General features: G+C 35.3%; 1 protein-coding gene across 7 annotated transcripts in view; it reads left to right on the top strand.

The window, feature by feature from the left end:
- The window catches only part of RalGPS (Ral GEF with PH domain and SH3 binding motif), a 385,336-nt gene that overhangs the window by 101,986 nt on the left and 267,783 nt on the right, over positions 1-15,567 (top strand). Inside the window, exon 2 of one of the 7 annotated variants that reach the window (XM_081744129.1) lies at positions 15,230-15,263. The exons of the other annotated variants lie outside the window; for them this stretch is intronic. The gene's annotated coding sequence lies outside the window, so the exon portion shown is untranslated. The remainder of the gene's footprint in view (positions 1-15,229; positions 15,264-15,567) is intronic. 7 annotated transcript variants of the gene reach the window in all.

Below are 15,567 nucleotides of genomic sequence, written 5' to 3'. Positions count from 1 at the left end.
AGTCATATGTTCCCGTGATATTGGCCAAAAAAAAAGTTCCGATTTCAGGAGATTTAAAGGAGCCATACCTCTGGAACCATAAGTCTTAGAGAGATCATATTGGTGTTGATCAATACCTAAGAGCATGGTAAATATTTTCGTACCAAATAGCCACTGTTTCGGCCAGTTGGCCGGTGGCCATCAATTAATATCGGTACCAAAATGTTTACCATCCTGTTAGGTATTAACACCAATGTCATCTCTCTGACTTACAGTTCCCGTGATATTGCTTAATTACATCTAGGAACAATCACAAGTAATCTTTCCCGCTCCATCTCTCTATTCTTTTTAAGTTGGTTCTGGCAATGCTCTTGGAGCATTCTCAACTGGTTTTATTTTATACTCAAGTTGTAGGTCAAAGATGATGGGAACTATAGTATAGTAATGAAATATCGAGACCAAGATTCTAAATCGCGACTTGTGACTTTTTTCCCCACTAGCTTAGCGTCGAAAATCAAGTGGCACGCCTGCCGAGGAAATGTTTACTGAAATGTAAAACTAATCTCAGAATCTAATAATATAGTAAACACAATTTCACGAATACTTTCTGTATTTATGCGTGTGTGTTTTCCCTTTTATTAGTGGTGGAAAGACTTTGAAGCGTAAATGATGTGGTTAAGGCAATTTCAACGTGTAATCAAGTGCTCCGATGTTTTTCTCATCATCAATTTAATGTAGGCAATTATTTTCAATCACTGGAAACAGATCTACGCTCAAGGCAAGAGCCAATTAGACGGCGTTCACAGTTTTTTCGAATTTATGAACATTTAAACCTCACCCCTAATAATGCTCAGCCATAGTATTTCTCGTGGGATGAGGACTGAGAGATAACGTAACAGTTTTCCTAACAGCAATAAGATTAACGATGAAACAAAAATACTTACACCTGATATATACATGTATTCCGTGTACTGTTTCTGTAGTAGAAAAGTAACTCAACTTAAATGACCCATATTCTGATATGATATTGAAAATGGTCCTAAGGGCGAGCAGGACAGCTATGTATAAAAAACATCGCAGGTAAAGGTACACATGACAGATGCTAATCTTCTTACAGGATGTGTCACAGTTGGGCATTTTAGTAGGAACAACTTCTAGCGCTCTACGTAACAAAAGGAAGAACAAAACTTTACCTAATTGCACACTTCTCATTTCATCTCAAAGCCATACAACACTCATTTCGATTTTTTACCATTGCTGTACAAAATATCCATCAATTTACACAACTCTAAAACACACACAATTTTCTAGACCAGTGATACTCAAGCTGGGGTGCTTGATACTTTCTAGGGAGTATGTAGAATTTTAAACTAGCATTAATGTGTGTATATACAATTTCGTGAATGATGATAAACATATCTAAAAGAAATAATTTATATTTTCATTTATTTCCAAGAGCACCTGTTACTTGTGACTGTATCATCTACCTCCAATAATTAACTCTCACATTTGCACTTGTTTACTTAATAGCAGCTGCAGAAATTTGAGTTAACAAGTGATCGATAATTTATTTTTGATACAGTTACCTATAATTTGAATGAGGAATAGTTTAAGTTCCTCGTGGTTGTATAGTTAGCGTCCGGTGGCAGATTATTTGGTTCAGATACAGCATCAAGCTGTATGCCCATGCCTCATATACCTTAGGTGTTGAACGGGATTCTGAATTTCAAGTTAACAAATCAATTAAGAATAGCTTAAATCTTGGAGTACACGATCGAGTGGGAAAATATCGTTAGAGAAATAATAGTAATAAAAAAACTGTGATCCTTGGTTGTCACTGTTCTAATTTAGTGCTAACAGAATCATTTACGCTGAGCAGCCAATTTTAGAAATAAAAAATTATAAAGATTACTTACAGATAAGTTTTTTCCATTACACTCATGAGTAAATAGATGACCAAAACTGACCTAACTTCAGATAACACTGATACCAGAGGTAATTGTGACATTGGTGTGGTGTGTAACAATAGAAAATCAAAAACCATGTTTATTAGCGAATACCACAATGGTTTTCTTACATTCACACACCCATGAGAGTCAAATCTCGATCAATCAACATGTGGTTCAGATTTATGTGTAACTGTTCATGTCTCTCATAACCTCGTTGCACTAAGGGACGTTAAGGTCCAAGTAAACTTGTTAGAATCTCTGATATTATAGCCGGACAGGATAAAATCATAACTGTTTTCTTAAGTTAATGTGGGTTAAATGCTTCATACATTGGTAACACCAAAATCGAAGTAATAGGATTCAAGTTGAATATGCTTGGTTGGGAATTCTGGATCTTTGGTGGCGTTAGTTAGACCACATTATTTGTGCAACGGTACATTATAATTAAAAGCTACGGTCAGTGATTAGCGACGGAACGGTGTGATTGTTTGGGTCACATTGTAGAAGACGACCGAAGCAAACTTCAAGGAATGAAGGGATAACGCTGAAAACAACTTCGTAACTTTTGTGTTGGTGTTGTGTAACGGACCTTGGAGTTTTATTCAGACTCTTTTACTCCTAGTAGGATTAGAATTTGGAAACGCATGAATCGAATATGATCTTACTGATGCATGATCGATCTATAAGACAACATTGTGTAGGATTCCAGTGAGAATGACATCCACTACTGCAGAAAACTGATATAATTTAATATACATCTAACATGTAAGTAGAGCTTAAAGTACGCTGTTTGTTCCTTGAATAATACATTTTAAAACCACCTAACTTGTTATGGATTAATGCATTTTAAGTTTCATGTTAATGGGTTTGGTTTTAGCAATAGTAGAGCATCCGGACAAAGCAGCAAGTACGTAGTAATTTCTAAAAGGAACATTTTTAACGTTAATGTAAATTGGTTGATTTTTACAAATTTGCGAAAAAATTTCAAAATTTCAGTTTAATTCCCACTGATAAAAATTGCATACGTAGGTCAAATATTTGAATGGTAATGGTTTGAATTTTAGGAAACTTTGGAGCATGGTCACAGATTTGAACGTTTGCTGTAAATACTATAATAACCTCTTGATAGTTATTGCCATACACTCTCTCTTGGAAAATTGCTTTTTCTGACTTGTCTATGTTTTTCTCCGTAGCCCGTGACTGTTAACGTGTTAGATTTTGTCGGACTGTAGTTAATAACTTAAGCATATCGAACAACCATAAGCTTGGCAACCGTAGCCTAAAACACATGTAAAGTTCAAAGCATTAAGTCTGTGTGGCATTTTTCTTCAAAGTATTCGAAGCAAGTTGATTTAAATCGGATGATGTTTTTAAATCAATGATTTAGATTAAACTTATTAAAAAATAAAATAAAAGGCAGTATCTCTGACCATTCTTGGACACTAACCGAATGCCAGTCTGAAAGTAACATCTCAATTCGTACTATGTGATAGTAGGATCTTAATAATGGAAATTCAATCAAAATACCTATTTAAAAAAGAAAAAAATGAATGGCTCGTGAATTTTCGACAATGTTCTTAATTTCATTATTTTGTATTGCAGAAGAAACTTGAAGAAAGCTTGAATTCGTTTAACATTCAGTACTTATAATTTTTAGTTCGGAATTTTACATTTTGGATTAACTGTCATAGCTTTTTATCGCAATTGAAACGTTTCTGTCATACTACGGGGTGAGCAATATGAAATGAATTTTTGAACATACTATCTACCTCAACCCGGGCTTTCATCAAATGCTTATTGTAAGGGAGAAAGGGGATTTAAAACTTATGCCGAAAATAGATTTTCACGAGCCTATCAAGTTAGGACGGTGAAACTTAGTATATAAACTCAACATTAATGGTAATTTCACACGTTGTCCATCGCTTTCGAAAAATCCAGCTGTAACGAGAAAAGGGGGAAGTTTGTATGTTTCTTCCTTCCACATTCCAATCGTTCTCTGTCCATGGGAAAACTGCGAATTGGTTTTAAATTAATTTTTGAACGTCGCGCTTGGATACATTCGAGATTTTATCATGTAACTCATAAATGCTTATCCAGAGGAGTAGAAGTATCCAAAGTGTATGCGCCAGAAATATAGTGCCTCTTGAGTTCCTCACGTTTGGATGTTAAAACTTCGCATATAAACCCTTTACTAGAAATAAGTAGATACGTAGCCCAGCGTTTCAGAAAATTTCGCTTGAGGGGAGGAGCATTTTTTTTTAATACACCGAGTTAACATTTCTGTTCTCATCACGTGAAAACAGTTGAATTCTTTGAAATGAATATTGTAGCATAGCATCTGACTTAAGTCGAGTTTTTGTACTGTAATTTTCATTAAAGTTCGTTTCCTAAGGAAGGAAGGAGAGTTAAACAAGTATGCCGAAAATTGAGCATCTCACAGTTCTCTCATGTTAGGGAGATAGAACATTGTATATAAACTCTTCATTGAAAAGAAGTTGTCACTAAATACAATTGAACCGTTTAGAATGACATTTAAATAGTTAACATTTGGGTTAACCTGGGTATTTATCAATGGAACTATACTTTGATTGAAATGCGTTTCCTAAGGGTAGAAGGGGCCCGGTAAATTTTTCGCAAACAACAATAACGGGTGCACCATTTGAAATGAAGTTATGAAGATTTGGGACGTTGAGTTTTTATTATTTCACTTGGATTCAAACATTCATGCCAAGAGGGGTGGGAAAGAGAATTCAAATATCCTTTCAACTATTTGTCATAAATCTACTCTTCCCGTGCTAACAACGGACATTTCAGTTAGTAGTTAATAAGTATAAAAGAAAATGGCAAGTAAAAACAAAGTAATTCGTTATTAGAAATGCCTTGTTACTAAAATGTCTTACATATTGTGCTATTACCTTTTGTGATACTGAGTACAGATAACTTGAAATATTTATATATTCATGTACGATTCATGCTAATATGAAACTTTATCTTGAATAATTTTACAATTTTAAAGCAAAAGATAGTGACATTCATGATTAGAAAGTTACATGAAAGAGTGTAAAGAATTGTATTAAATTTGTAAACAAGACACTTCAAGAAGGCTATATAGTTGCTGTGCAGCGCATTGCAGTTTTTGCATTTTGCAAAATGGTAACATATTCTACACTGCACATGTTACTTTGGGTTACTGAATAACGTGCTTAAAAATAAAAATCAGTATTATCATATATTATCTTTTGTTCGTTCAGTCATTGTGAATGGAATTCGCAATATCGCGGTGACTGCATCTGTTCTTATATGTTGGGTAAGTAATATTGTACTGCTACTAACCGTCACGTATGAGAAACACCTTGCCGAAAACACAAATATTGGGAAGTTCCTGATTTCGCTTTTATTTTGATAAAACGTAATAGAGAAACCTGAAAGCTCTGTAGTTTACCACTAAGAAAATTAACAGCATTTAAATTTTATTCTGCCTTATTAAATATTCAAGTACAAGTCTGTGGCCTCGGAAACTCATAACCCACACAAGAGAAGTTCACAGAAAATCAAGTCTAAATGCATGAGCATTTCTTTATTAAATATTTCTAGACTTTGCTACCATCTCTCTTACTTTCATGTTACCGCATATGCCACACTAACGGTTGAAGGGATGGTGTGTTAAAGATCTAGACCTGCAAGAGTATCATTGTCTCCTTTCAAGACTTTGTGTGTTATGGGTTTATAGTGCCACTGCAGATTTAAAATTTTTAAAAAAATCATATTAAAAAATGTAATTTTTTAAAACTCTGGCTGAAAGGGAGTTACTTGGCAAGTATCGTATACTACACTTCTAACAGTGCTAAGGGTAAACTAATCCAGAACTGTCTGGTAGTAAGAATGTTTATATTAATATTCTTGTCATTGGCTTAAATTACATTTGTTAATTTGATCATTGACAAGTTCAGGAAGCACCATTTTCTGATGCCTTCGATATATTCCTCTTTACCTGGTAAAAGGTATTTCAAATTTATTGGACTTTTATTCTGATTATCCAAACAGAACTCATCGTTACTCTTAGGTTATACATCGTACTGCTATAAGCTCCCTTGTGGCTATATGAATTGAATGAAATGAAATGTTGTTGTTTTAAGTCTCACGTTATGCCCTATAAGCTAAAGGAGACCGATGATTCTGAAAGAAATGATGGTACAGATTGTAAGATTCAAATCCCGCGTTAAACTGTAGTCATGTCTCATGCGTATAGCCCCAGTGCTGAAACGGACGTTCAACTCCGAAGCAAGCAATCAGGCAACTTTACTGTTGAAAAAATCGCCATTATTTGTTTCTGTGTAACGAAGGAGTTCTTTCGCAAACATTTTAGAAGAAAATCAAATAATTTACTGGTTTCACAGTTTTGGCCTAGTACACAGCATTGTATCAAAGCATTTTTTTTTTAATCAGCTGACCACCATATTACAAAAGAATTCAAAGCTTATCAGTTAGAACCACCCACATCATGCTTATTTATTTAAAAATAAAAAAAAAAATTTAGGAGATACTTCATAATGGTTCTCCGGAAACATTTGTTGGTCTTGTGCCTGTTTTATCAGTATAGTCAAGTAAGGCTTTGACCTGTAATCTCAAACTGGTAAACATGTTTATAACTATTTCCTAGGAGCTATCACCAAAAATGTTTGCAGTTATTTAACTAGCATTTTCAGTTGTTCTGATTGCTTTGAAATACTGCTGCAGATTTTTTTTTTAATAAGGGCTGTATTTAATAATAATAAACAACTGAGAGAATTTAAATTTTGCGGACACACGGACACACAATATACTTAACCTTACCATGAGCCTTCAGTATAGCCATTTGTCTAGAAGTACTTAGTATGATGAATTTGTGTTCCTATGAAATACAAAGGTTATGTATACCGGGACCCAGAGGTGATTTCAGAAGGTTTCTCCTGGGGAAAGAGTTTCTTTATAAATGGGAGACTGCAACAATACTGGAAATCCCTATTAAGAACGGTCGGAGATATGACAATGGGGAAAATATTATTCTTCCGGGGTGAATTGCGTTTTGAAGCCACCCCACAACTCATTGCTGCTGGTACCTTCATGTATTGATTCCGAATCATGATCAGGCCGTGAATCTAGTCCACTTCATCACGCTGTCTTTCCTCGAGGAGAGGTGGTTTAGATTAGGTGCTACCAACCCTAGTTACTTGATGCATTCTATTAGAAAAAGAAAACAAGCTATTTTTGAATGTTTATTATGTTCTGTCCGAATTTTAGTTTTGCTACTTCGTTAGAATAGCTAACTATCTTTCCAAGATACTTTGTAACACGTAATTTAAGATAAACTAAAGCTATATGAAAATAATCTAAGGAAATTATCACTTAATATATGTAAGAGTAATAAGTACCACAATTACTGAGCATATAAACTCATGTAGTATAGTAATGAAGTTGTAAATGTTGATACTTTGCATATCTTAATCATCGTTCAAAACCTCTTAAAATGAATTATTTTGTTAAAACACTAAAAAAAAATGGTCAAGTCCTGTATTCACGTAATATTTAAGAACTGGACATCTTCACCAGCTCATGAAGATTTTAGAAAAATTAGCGGCAAAATCGTAAGGAGGAAGTAGTTCAGTTTTCTCCCTTTCTGAGACGAGATGGCCTCAACTTTTGGCAAACCTGGATGTTACCTGGAAAGTCTAGGTCACAAAGAAATTTACGGGCCATATAGCAAGCATTCAACAGAATGATGTGTGGTCAGTGCATTGGCTGTCAACTCCATTATCTCTGCATTTCTAGATTACAGTTTAATAACGCTTAAAGTAGCTGCACTCTTGTCTCCCGTTGCTGATCAGCCCCGAAAATTTCACGCCTCCTCGGAAAATCTAATCTAAGTTCACAGTTGGTTACCACATATACAGTACATTTCTTGAGTCATTTGAGTAATAAAGTAGTAAATATCATTGTAGTAGATCCGAAGGGACAAAGTTCATAATCACTTTCTTATGCAAGAACATTTTTAGATTTTTTTTTCTTCGAAACGTTCGGGAAATAGGTGAAATCAAATGTACAAATAAGGGAAAAATCGCCGTACACGTCATGTTGTCTAAAAGTTCAATGAAGTTGAATTATTTTATACTGAAATTAGTATATACAGCTGTAGTTTCAACGCTTCCTTCCAAAACATGGAATGAAAGTATGTCAATACAATGACGTGTTCTGTTTTTCATTATTCAGTTTCGTATACGATCTACTGTAAGGCAGCCACTAGTTGTTTCATTTCAGCTTCAAATGTCCTTGTATGTGACAACGACATTTGTTTGCAAATGATCAATTGTGATCATGTAAATTAATCATAATTACGTTATACGAAGCTTAATTGTTCTAGCTTAGCGTATTCCAGTAGCTTAATTATGTGATACGCAGATTTCAGGATTGGCTAATCTCAGTAGTTCTGCTATCAATTTCAGTTCTTTCTAGTAGAATTCATACATAAACATTGTATACCCATCTAAAAAGCAATTTCTTGCTCACTTTCAATTTTTGCTGTAACGAACAGTATTGAAATTAGCAGGGGGCACAAGAACCGGTTTTTGAAAACTCAAATATTTGCCATCAAGAAACCGATTTCGGTTTTAAGAAATCAGGTCAGTTTTCTATCAGATCAGCTTCAGTTACGAACAAAAACCAGTGTTGCCAAGTTCACTGACAAGTTGTTAAATCTACCAGATTTGGTGAGGCGAGTGGGATTTTTTTTTTTTTTGTTGTTGTTGCAAAAGCGATTAACTACTTTTTCAGTGACAAGAGTTTTGATCAGAAAACTGGCGAATGATAGTGTGTTTGCTATTGCGAATCATTATCTGAGTGGCACCGGGCATAGTTCGGAAATAACCCATGTATTTCATATGTCACCACCTGAATACACCATGTGTGAAAATTTCGAAAATTCCCTGGTAGTTCGTGACAACTGGCAACACAGCTGCTTATTACCGTAGTGATGCGTCAGGTCAGTTAACATTTGACAGTTCGGTACAGGTCAATGAGAAAATTATTTGCGGATGATTCCTTCACGTTTGTTTTCCAAACAGAAGAACGAACTAGAACATTTCTATTGCATTTTTGACTATATCTAGTTTCAGTGTGCACTGTGTAGTGCGTAGTGTCGTGTAATTGGTAAAGTGACCACTACGTGTAATCTGTACATTTTGTATTTCCCCGTAAATGGTTTCGTGTTTTTCTTTTTAATTAAGCATTGGTATATCCCAGTTCTAACAACGTATCGAAGAGAAACTAAGAAATAATAATAAAAAACATCTTTTTTGGGCTTAAATTGGACAAATACCTGTTTAGCAACTTTCGGAGCTGAATTTTGCATATACGAGTTGGCAAGAGTGAAAACAACATATGCTGCGTTTGGCAAAAACCATACTGGTTTCAATAAAATCTGAATAATAATAATAATAATAATAATAATAATTTTGGTGTATCATGGCATTACCATTTGGACAAACTAACAATAGTTTTCCCTTACTACTTACGCAGAAAATAGCTTCGAAGTTTAATGAAACTCGAGATCTCGTATTACGATACTTTTCAATAATGTCCAGTAGGATTTAAGATTTCGCTTCGAAAACTTAAGTAGTTTTGAGAAAACTAGGAAAGAACAAGTAATGTTTTCGAATTTACAATGTAATTTGCTGTTATTTGCCACTGCATTGTTCTCGGGTAGCTATATGATTAGTTTCTTTTTCTGTTATACCAGCGTTACTAAGTACTTGTTGAGCAATTTCAATTAACAGGCAGCAAACTGCAGTGTGAAAAAAAGTTAATGACATTGGCAGCCTGTGTGCTGGCCATGCATTACCTAGTGTAATGTTCACTATAAGCCAGGCCGTAGCTGTTCATACGCTCTAGCGTAAGAGAATTATTATTTTAAGTAATAGTAAACGCTTTAGCCGTGTAATATCGCTTGTCGTGAGATTAGTGAAGTAAAGCAGTGCTGAGTTTCGTCATTTGGCAACAGGAAAGTAGGGTGGCCGGTCGTACTCAACAGAGAGTGTTGGCATTGCGTCGTCCACTCAGTGTCATGAGGATAGTTGTAGAGCTATTTGAAACAAAGACGTAGCGAACTCCGGTCTAGAAGCTGCTAGGAGAGTTGATGTGCGCTGACCAAACATCACCCCAAAGCAGTGTGTGCCTCAAGCTGACTCCTGGTCCTGTAAGAATTGTTGCACCAAAAGGTTCTAAGTTTTAGTACTGTTACTGAATTTGTAAGTTAGTTTACAGTGTATTTCTCAATTTTTGAAAATCATTGAGATTTATCACATGAAATTGTAATTGCTGCTGCATTAGTGTTATATTGTATCACATTATTATGGACACCTGGTATAGATACACTGAGTTGCCTAAATACAAATCAACGTTGCTAAATTATAGCTATGCAAGTGTTGGAACTCAAGCACAAATTAAAATACAAATTCCTTGACGTTGTTTTTCCTTGATGGCAGCTCTACTGTAACACCATACTTGAATGCATTAATACCTACGACGATTAGTACGATTAATTCTAGCCAATCGATTGGAAATGCTTTGTATGTATAAATTAGAAAGTGTTATTACTTCGTCATATCTGTGGTAAAAGGAAAAATACATCCTGCGTCGTAACTAGGATAAAAAAAAGTAAAAAAAGAATTACTTACTCATAGTTATTAGAATGTTACATTTTTTTGTTTTAGTGATCTCATTTCAAAGCAAAAGAAATGAAGCTGGATAAACTCGAGCAGATGGAAAGTCTTCGGTGTTTTTTAAGCGTTGCTGCTTTATTATTTTTTAAAAGGCGCCCTACAGATTTCTGTGGCATACATTTCCACATCTGGTTGGAATTGAGGCTACCCTCGCTGCCTGCAGGTATGATTGTGGGTTCGATTCTTTATTGAGATGACTTTCGTAACTCGTGTTGGACACTCACTTGGTTTTTATGGCAGCAAATATTGGCAAGTTTTGCTAGTATCCACTTTGTGGCTGCAAATTCTTAGACATGTTTGGGTCTATTTTATGCATCAGAAAAACCAATAACTTCTTTAGTCTTTTGCTGTCTAAACAAATAAAATCATATTTCAGAGACGAAGCCCTCCAGCAGTTTTATTTGGAAGACACGTAAGGTGAATTTATTTATATATTACTAGCAGAATGCCCTACTTCACACGGGGAGAATAAGTTTCATTTTGGACAAAAAGGCACAAAAATTGTCACCAATCAACTTAGGGACCCCAGAAGCCACAAATTCGACACTGATAAGTCATTTTCAATTATTTTTAGTTACCATTCCCCCGTAGGAGTACTACTAGTGGGGCTGAATTTGGATTTAAACGGCATCGATCATTTACCTGACCCTCGCCCAAGTTGCGGGGCTGAATTTGGATTTAAACATTATCGGAAGTGCAGTCTTTCATTTTGCAAGTGGAATTCTCAGTGGGGCTCGCGCTCTGGTTTGCTGTCGACGGCGCTCAAATATTGAACCCTTAGGCTGATTTAGTTTGAGAGTTGGGCTTGCAATGTTGGACATGTCTGGTTAGTGTAGCTTCACATGCTTTCCTTACGCGTGACTGAATTCAATCCTCGGTACATTCATTAGTAAATAATCGAGTAATGGTTCGAATTCTGCTTTGAGATCTTAACCGTGGAGCACAGTCAATGGCGTGTTTGAGCTATACGAATGAAACCCTCTAACCCAACACTGCGTGTAGTAAAAGGGTGTGGCTAAGCAGAGATACTACAGAGCGGGTAGGTGAATGACATATAGACGACATTGTCTGCTTTAACAAAATAGACAAGACATTTGAACACCGCAGTTCTCGTACTTGCTAACAGTTTAAAGGAACTCGGAGCGCAATCTTCAAACGCTGTCCTTTAGCATAGCAATAACTTTGAAAGAAAGAAAACAGAGAAAGTAAACTTTTGTTTTACATGGAGTTGGCCAATTTACAACTATTGTGACGATATAGTTGCAGTTTAAAAACTTTGCTACCTTCGTCTTATTTTGAAATAATTAAATTGAAATAACTGTATTTGTATTTGTTTATCAAAATTTGTGTTAACTGTCTGTTTTCTGGTAGCAGTATTCTAGTAAATAAATAAATAAATAAATATAAACAATTAGTTTTTAATTAAACACGATTACAACCTATAGTGTACAGCGTGTTGAACGCTTGTATGCAATTGCTAGTGGATATAGTGGAAATCAACGTACACGATATGCTGCCAGTAATATGATGCGGTGAGCACCTATCAGCCAGAAATTACACACTAAAAGAAATATTGTATAGTGCTCGTAAGTATTTTTATAATAACATGTTGTACATATAACACACTGCAGTTTTTCTGTGAAATGTTTACTACTTGAAACTCGAACAATTTTGTGACATTTCTAGACCTATCGTATGCATCTGCACACGAACAAAATTCTGCTTTTTCTTTGGTAAATGATTTGATTAACGTCCTTAAATTTCTTTGACATGTAGGTGAATGTCTCAGATAATGAAAAGGAAAGTTAACTTGAGAAAATTAATCGACAGTTTGAAACACATAAGTGGTAGGTTATCGTAATATCTTTGGTGGATCTTTGATTTTGATAGAGAGGGAGTGGGTGTTGTGCTTAATTTTTCTATAATTCTGGAGCGTGTTGACTATGGTACCAGCCTTTTTCATAAATTATGTAATTACTTCTTTAGAATGTAGACCTTTGATGTCCGGCAGGAAGTAGTGAGGAGGTATACCCGAAGAAACGTGATTTTTCAGAGATTTCTTTCAAGAAAGTTGTGACCAACTATTATATAGTGTGTGTTAAATTGACGGAAGTCTCTTCTTGAACTTACATGAATAAATTCCCTCGTCTTGCAGGCTCTTGCGAAAGTCTTTAATTCTTTGAGACACCCGCTGCCTGCATGACTTTCACTGTACCAGTGAACGACCATGTAATAGCTTGGTTTGAGTGCGAGCGTCCGTGACTCCTGTGACCCCCTTAGTTTTTTCCATCCTCACAACGTGGGAGTGACTAGAATTCTTCAGGGTCATGGCTGCATGTAGTACTTGGCTTAAGTATCGAAAGTTTTGCTCCCAGAACATGATCCCGAAACCATTATAGCATGAAGTTTTTCTTCCACGAACAAACAGCAGCAACAACGCAAGTGAAACTGTCTGGGTTTTTCTCAACGTCTTAAATTGTTGTCAATAGGAAAGATTTCATTGAAGAAATACTTGACTCAGTTGTTTCTGCAAGTCTTTATTAGTATTTGTATATTCTGCCCCTCCGAGAAAATTTCCTGGTCATTAATTTTATCAAAATATAAGACGATGAGACGGGAGTAGTTTCGAATATTTATGTGTATTGTGTGTAATTATATCAGGAATTTTGGTACCTTAATATATATGCGTGAAATGTTTTAAGACAAGACATCACGAGATACAAGTGATACACATTAGTAACATCAGACCTTTGTTCTAGTCCCGGATGAAGATTGTAAAACTATGGGTGCCAGACTAACGTTTGGAACACAAGGCAGTGGAGAGAAATAATTGGCGCAGTAAATGGACAAGTTATTAATTTGTATGATTTCGCTACTGTAATTTGGATAGATGACAAGACTGCAATTGTTACTTGCTTAGGCTTTCTATCGTCAATGTGTTGTGCGATTATTATACTCTGCGTCACCCGAATTGGCATATGGCGTCAGCCAATAAGCTTGCAGTGCGCTGTTACCAAACCTTCAGTGACGAATCTGATTTTGTTCGTATTTGTGGACAATTATGAATGATTAGATTCCTCCCTGAAGGTTTAGTAACAGCGCACTGCAAGCTTATTGGCTGACGCCATACTCCAGTTCGGGTTACAGAGTACAACCTGAGTTAGGCTCACGCTAACTGAAGCTCACACTCGCTTGAGCTCGAGCTTGGTACCCTCAATAAAGTTTGCGTTCAGTAATCTTATTTGTGTTCGCGCTTGTAAAGACTCGGGTTCACTATTTTCAATGGTTCTTACAGTCGCTTGTGCTATCGCTTACTAATCCCATTGGGGCTAGTGGTTTCTCGGACACGGCCTCTGACTCGCGACTACACGGGCTCGCGCTCAATTATTGAGCTGAACTAGGAGAGGGAGTTTTCATTAATTCACGTACTCGTACAGGATGAGTAGAACTTCTAGCAGAGTGCAATTTTGTCAGTTACACATAGTATATTAGGGCTTTTGGAAGACTAAATGCAGAAGCAGCATGGTGTATTTAGTTTAGAAATTATACTGAGTGAATTTTGTGTGCGTGAGTCAGGAAAGTATAGTGATGGAAGTGGAAGTGGAGAAGCAGTGTGTGATAGAGTAGGGAGGTTTGCTTTTTTTCTTAGTTTATGGAAAGTAGGGGTAGTAGGATGATTCTACGTGAAAATAAGGTATTTTATTTCCTAACTTGGCCTTTTACTTCAGTGTCGTCCACTCAGTTGTATAATTAAGTTTATAAGAGGACTGTGGTTATCTTTGGTCTATAATTTGTTGGTAGAGCGTTGATAGTTGTTGAAAATCATACGGAGTCACTCTTTGTTTTAGATTTACATTGTTCTTTCCAATAGTGCAGAGGTCTTTTCCCGTACAAGAGTATAAGTCAGATGACCATAGCAGCATGACTCCTTAAAAAAAAAAAAAAAAAAAAAAAAAAGGCTTACAGTCTAGAAAAAAAAAACGACTTACAGTCTAGATTTGGCTTGAAGTAACAATGTTTCGTAACTCCCTATATACTTCATTAGATTTCAGAATGTATTTCATTAAGACAGTTGCTGAAGACTGCAACAGTAAGTAATCATTTTGGCTCTCTATAAATACTACGTATTTTATCCTTATACCGAAGAAATAGAATCAAAAAACAGTCTATAACTTACACATTAGAATATGTTGCTATATGTAAAAAGCCAGTTGGTACATCGCTGCTAATAGGTGACTGTAAAAAAAAAAAAAAAAAAAAAAAAAAAAAAAAAAAAGTATGTAGCGTAGGTGAATATAATAAAGTTATAATTAATTTACTTTCTCCAATATAGGTATGTATGATCATAAAAGTTAAGGAAACCTAGTTTCGATATTAAGCGAAATAAAAACTGAACTTCGAATATTATTTCATAACTATGATCATTTCATGACATAGGAATATTGATTGTTCTGAATGGTTGTTTTATGTATACTATGAGTTTTAACACCTAGTACTGTACTTTTTTAACATTAAAATTCCACTTACTGTACTTTTTGTTTGTTTCAGGTATGATGCAGTTTTCGTAAGCTACGTAAATCTGGTAAGCCGAATATATATATATTCAGTTGATTTATTTATTTATATACAAACTGCCCAATTTATTTCCATAATCAATCAGCACATACAGAAATTTTCGGCTCTACTAATTGTAGTAAATGCTCTGAAAACTAGGAAAATTGTTCACAGACTGCCTTTTAAAATCACATACAACGTTTAGTTTCACATTCTCAAGCGCTGTTGATGTGTCGAAATGACTACCTTATTGATTAACCGGAAATTACCAAACTATAAATTTAGTAACTGCTTTATTGGTTAGTTTTTAGATTGAAATTAAAATTAAAGAA

Source organism: Thermobia domestica, chromosome 17 (assembly GCF_964235325.1).
Source record: "Thermobia domestica chromosome 17, izTheDome1.hap1.1, whole genome shotgun sequence".
In the NCBI taxonomy this organism is placed as follows: Eukaryota; Metazoa; Arthropoda; class Insecta; order Zygentoma; family Lepismatidae; genus Thermobia; species Thermobia domestica.
Note: the sequence above shows the minus strand (reverse complement) of the source record. Positions and strands in the feature narration are given on the sequence as shown.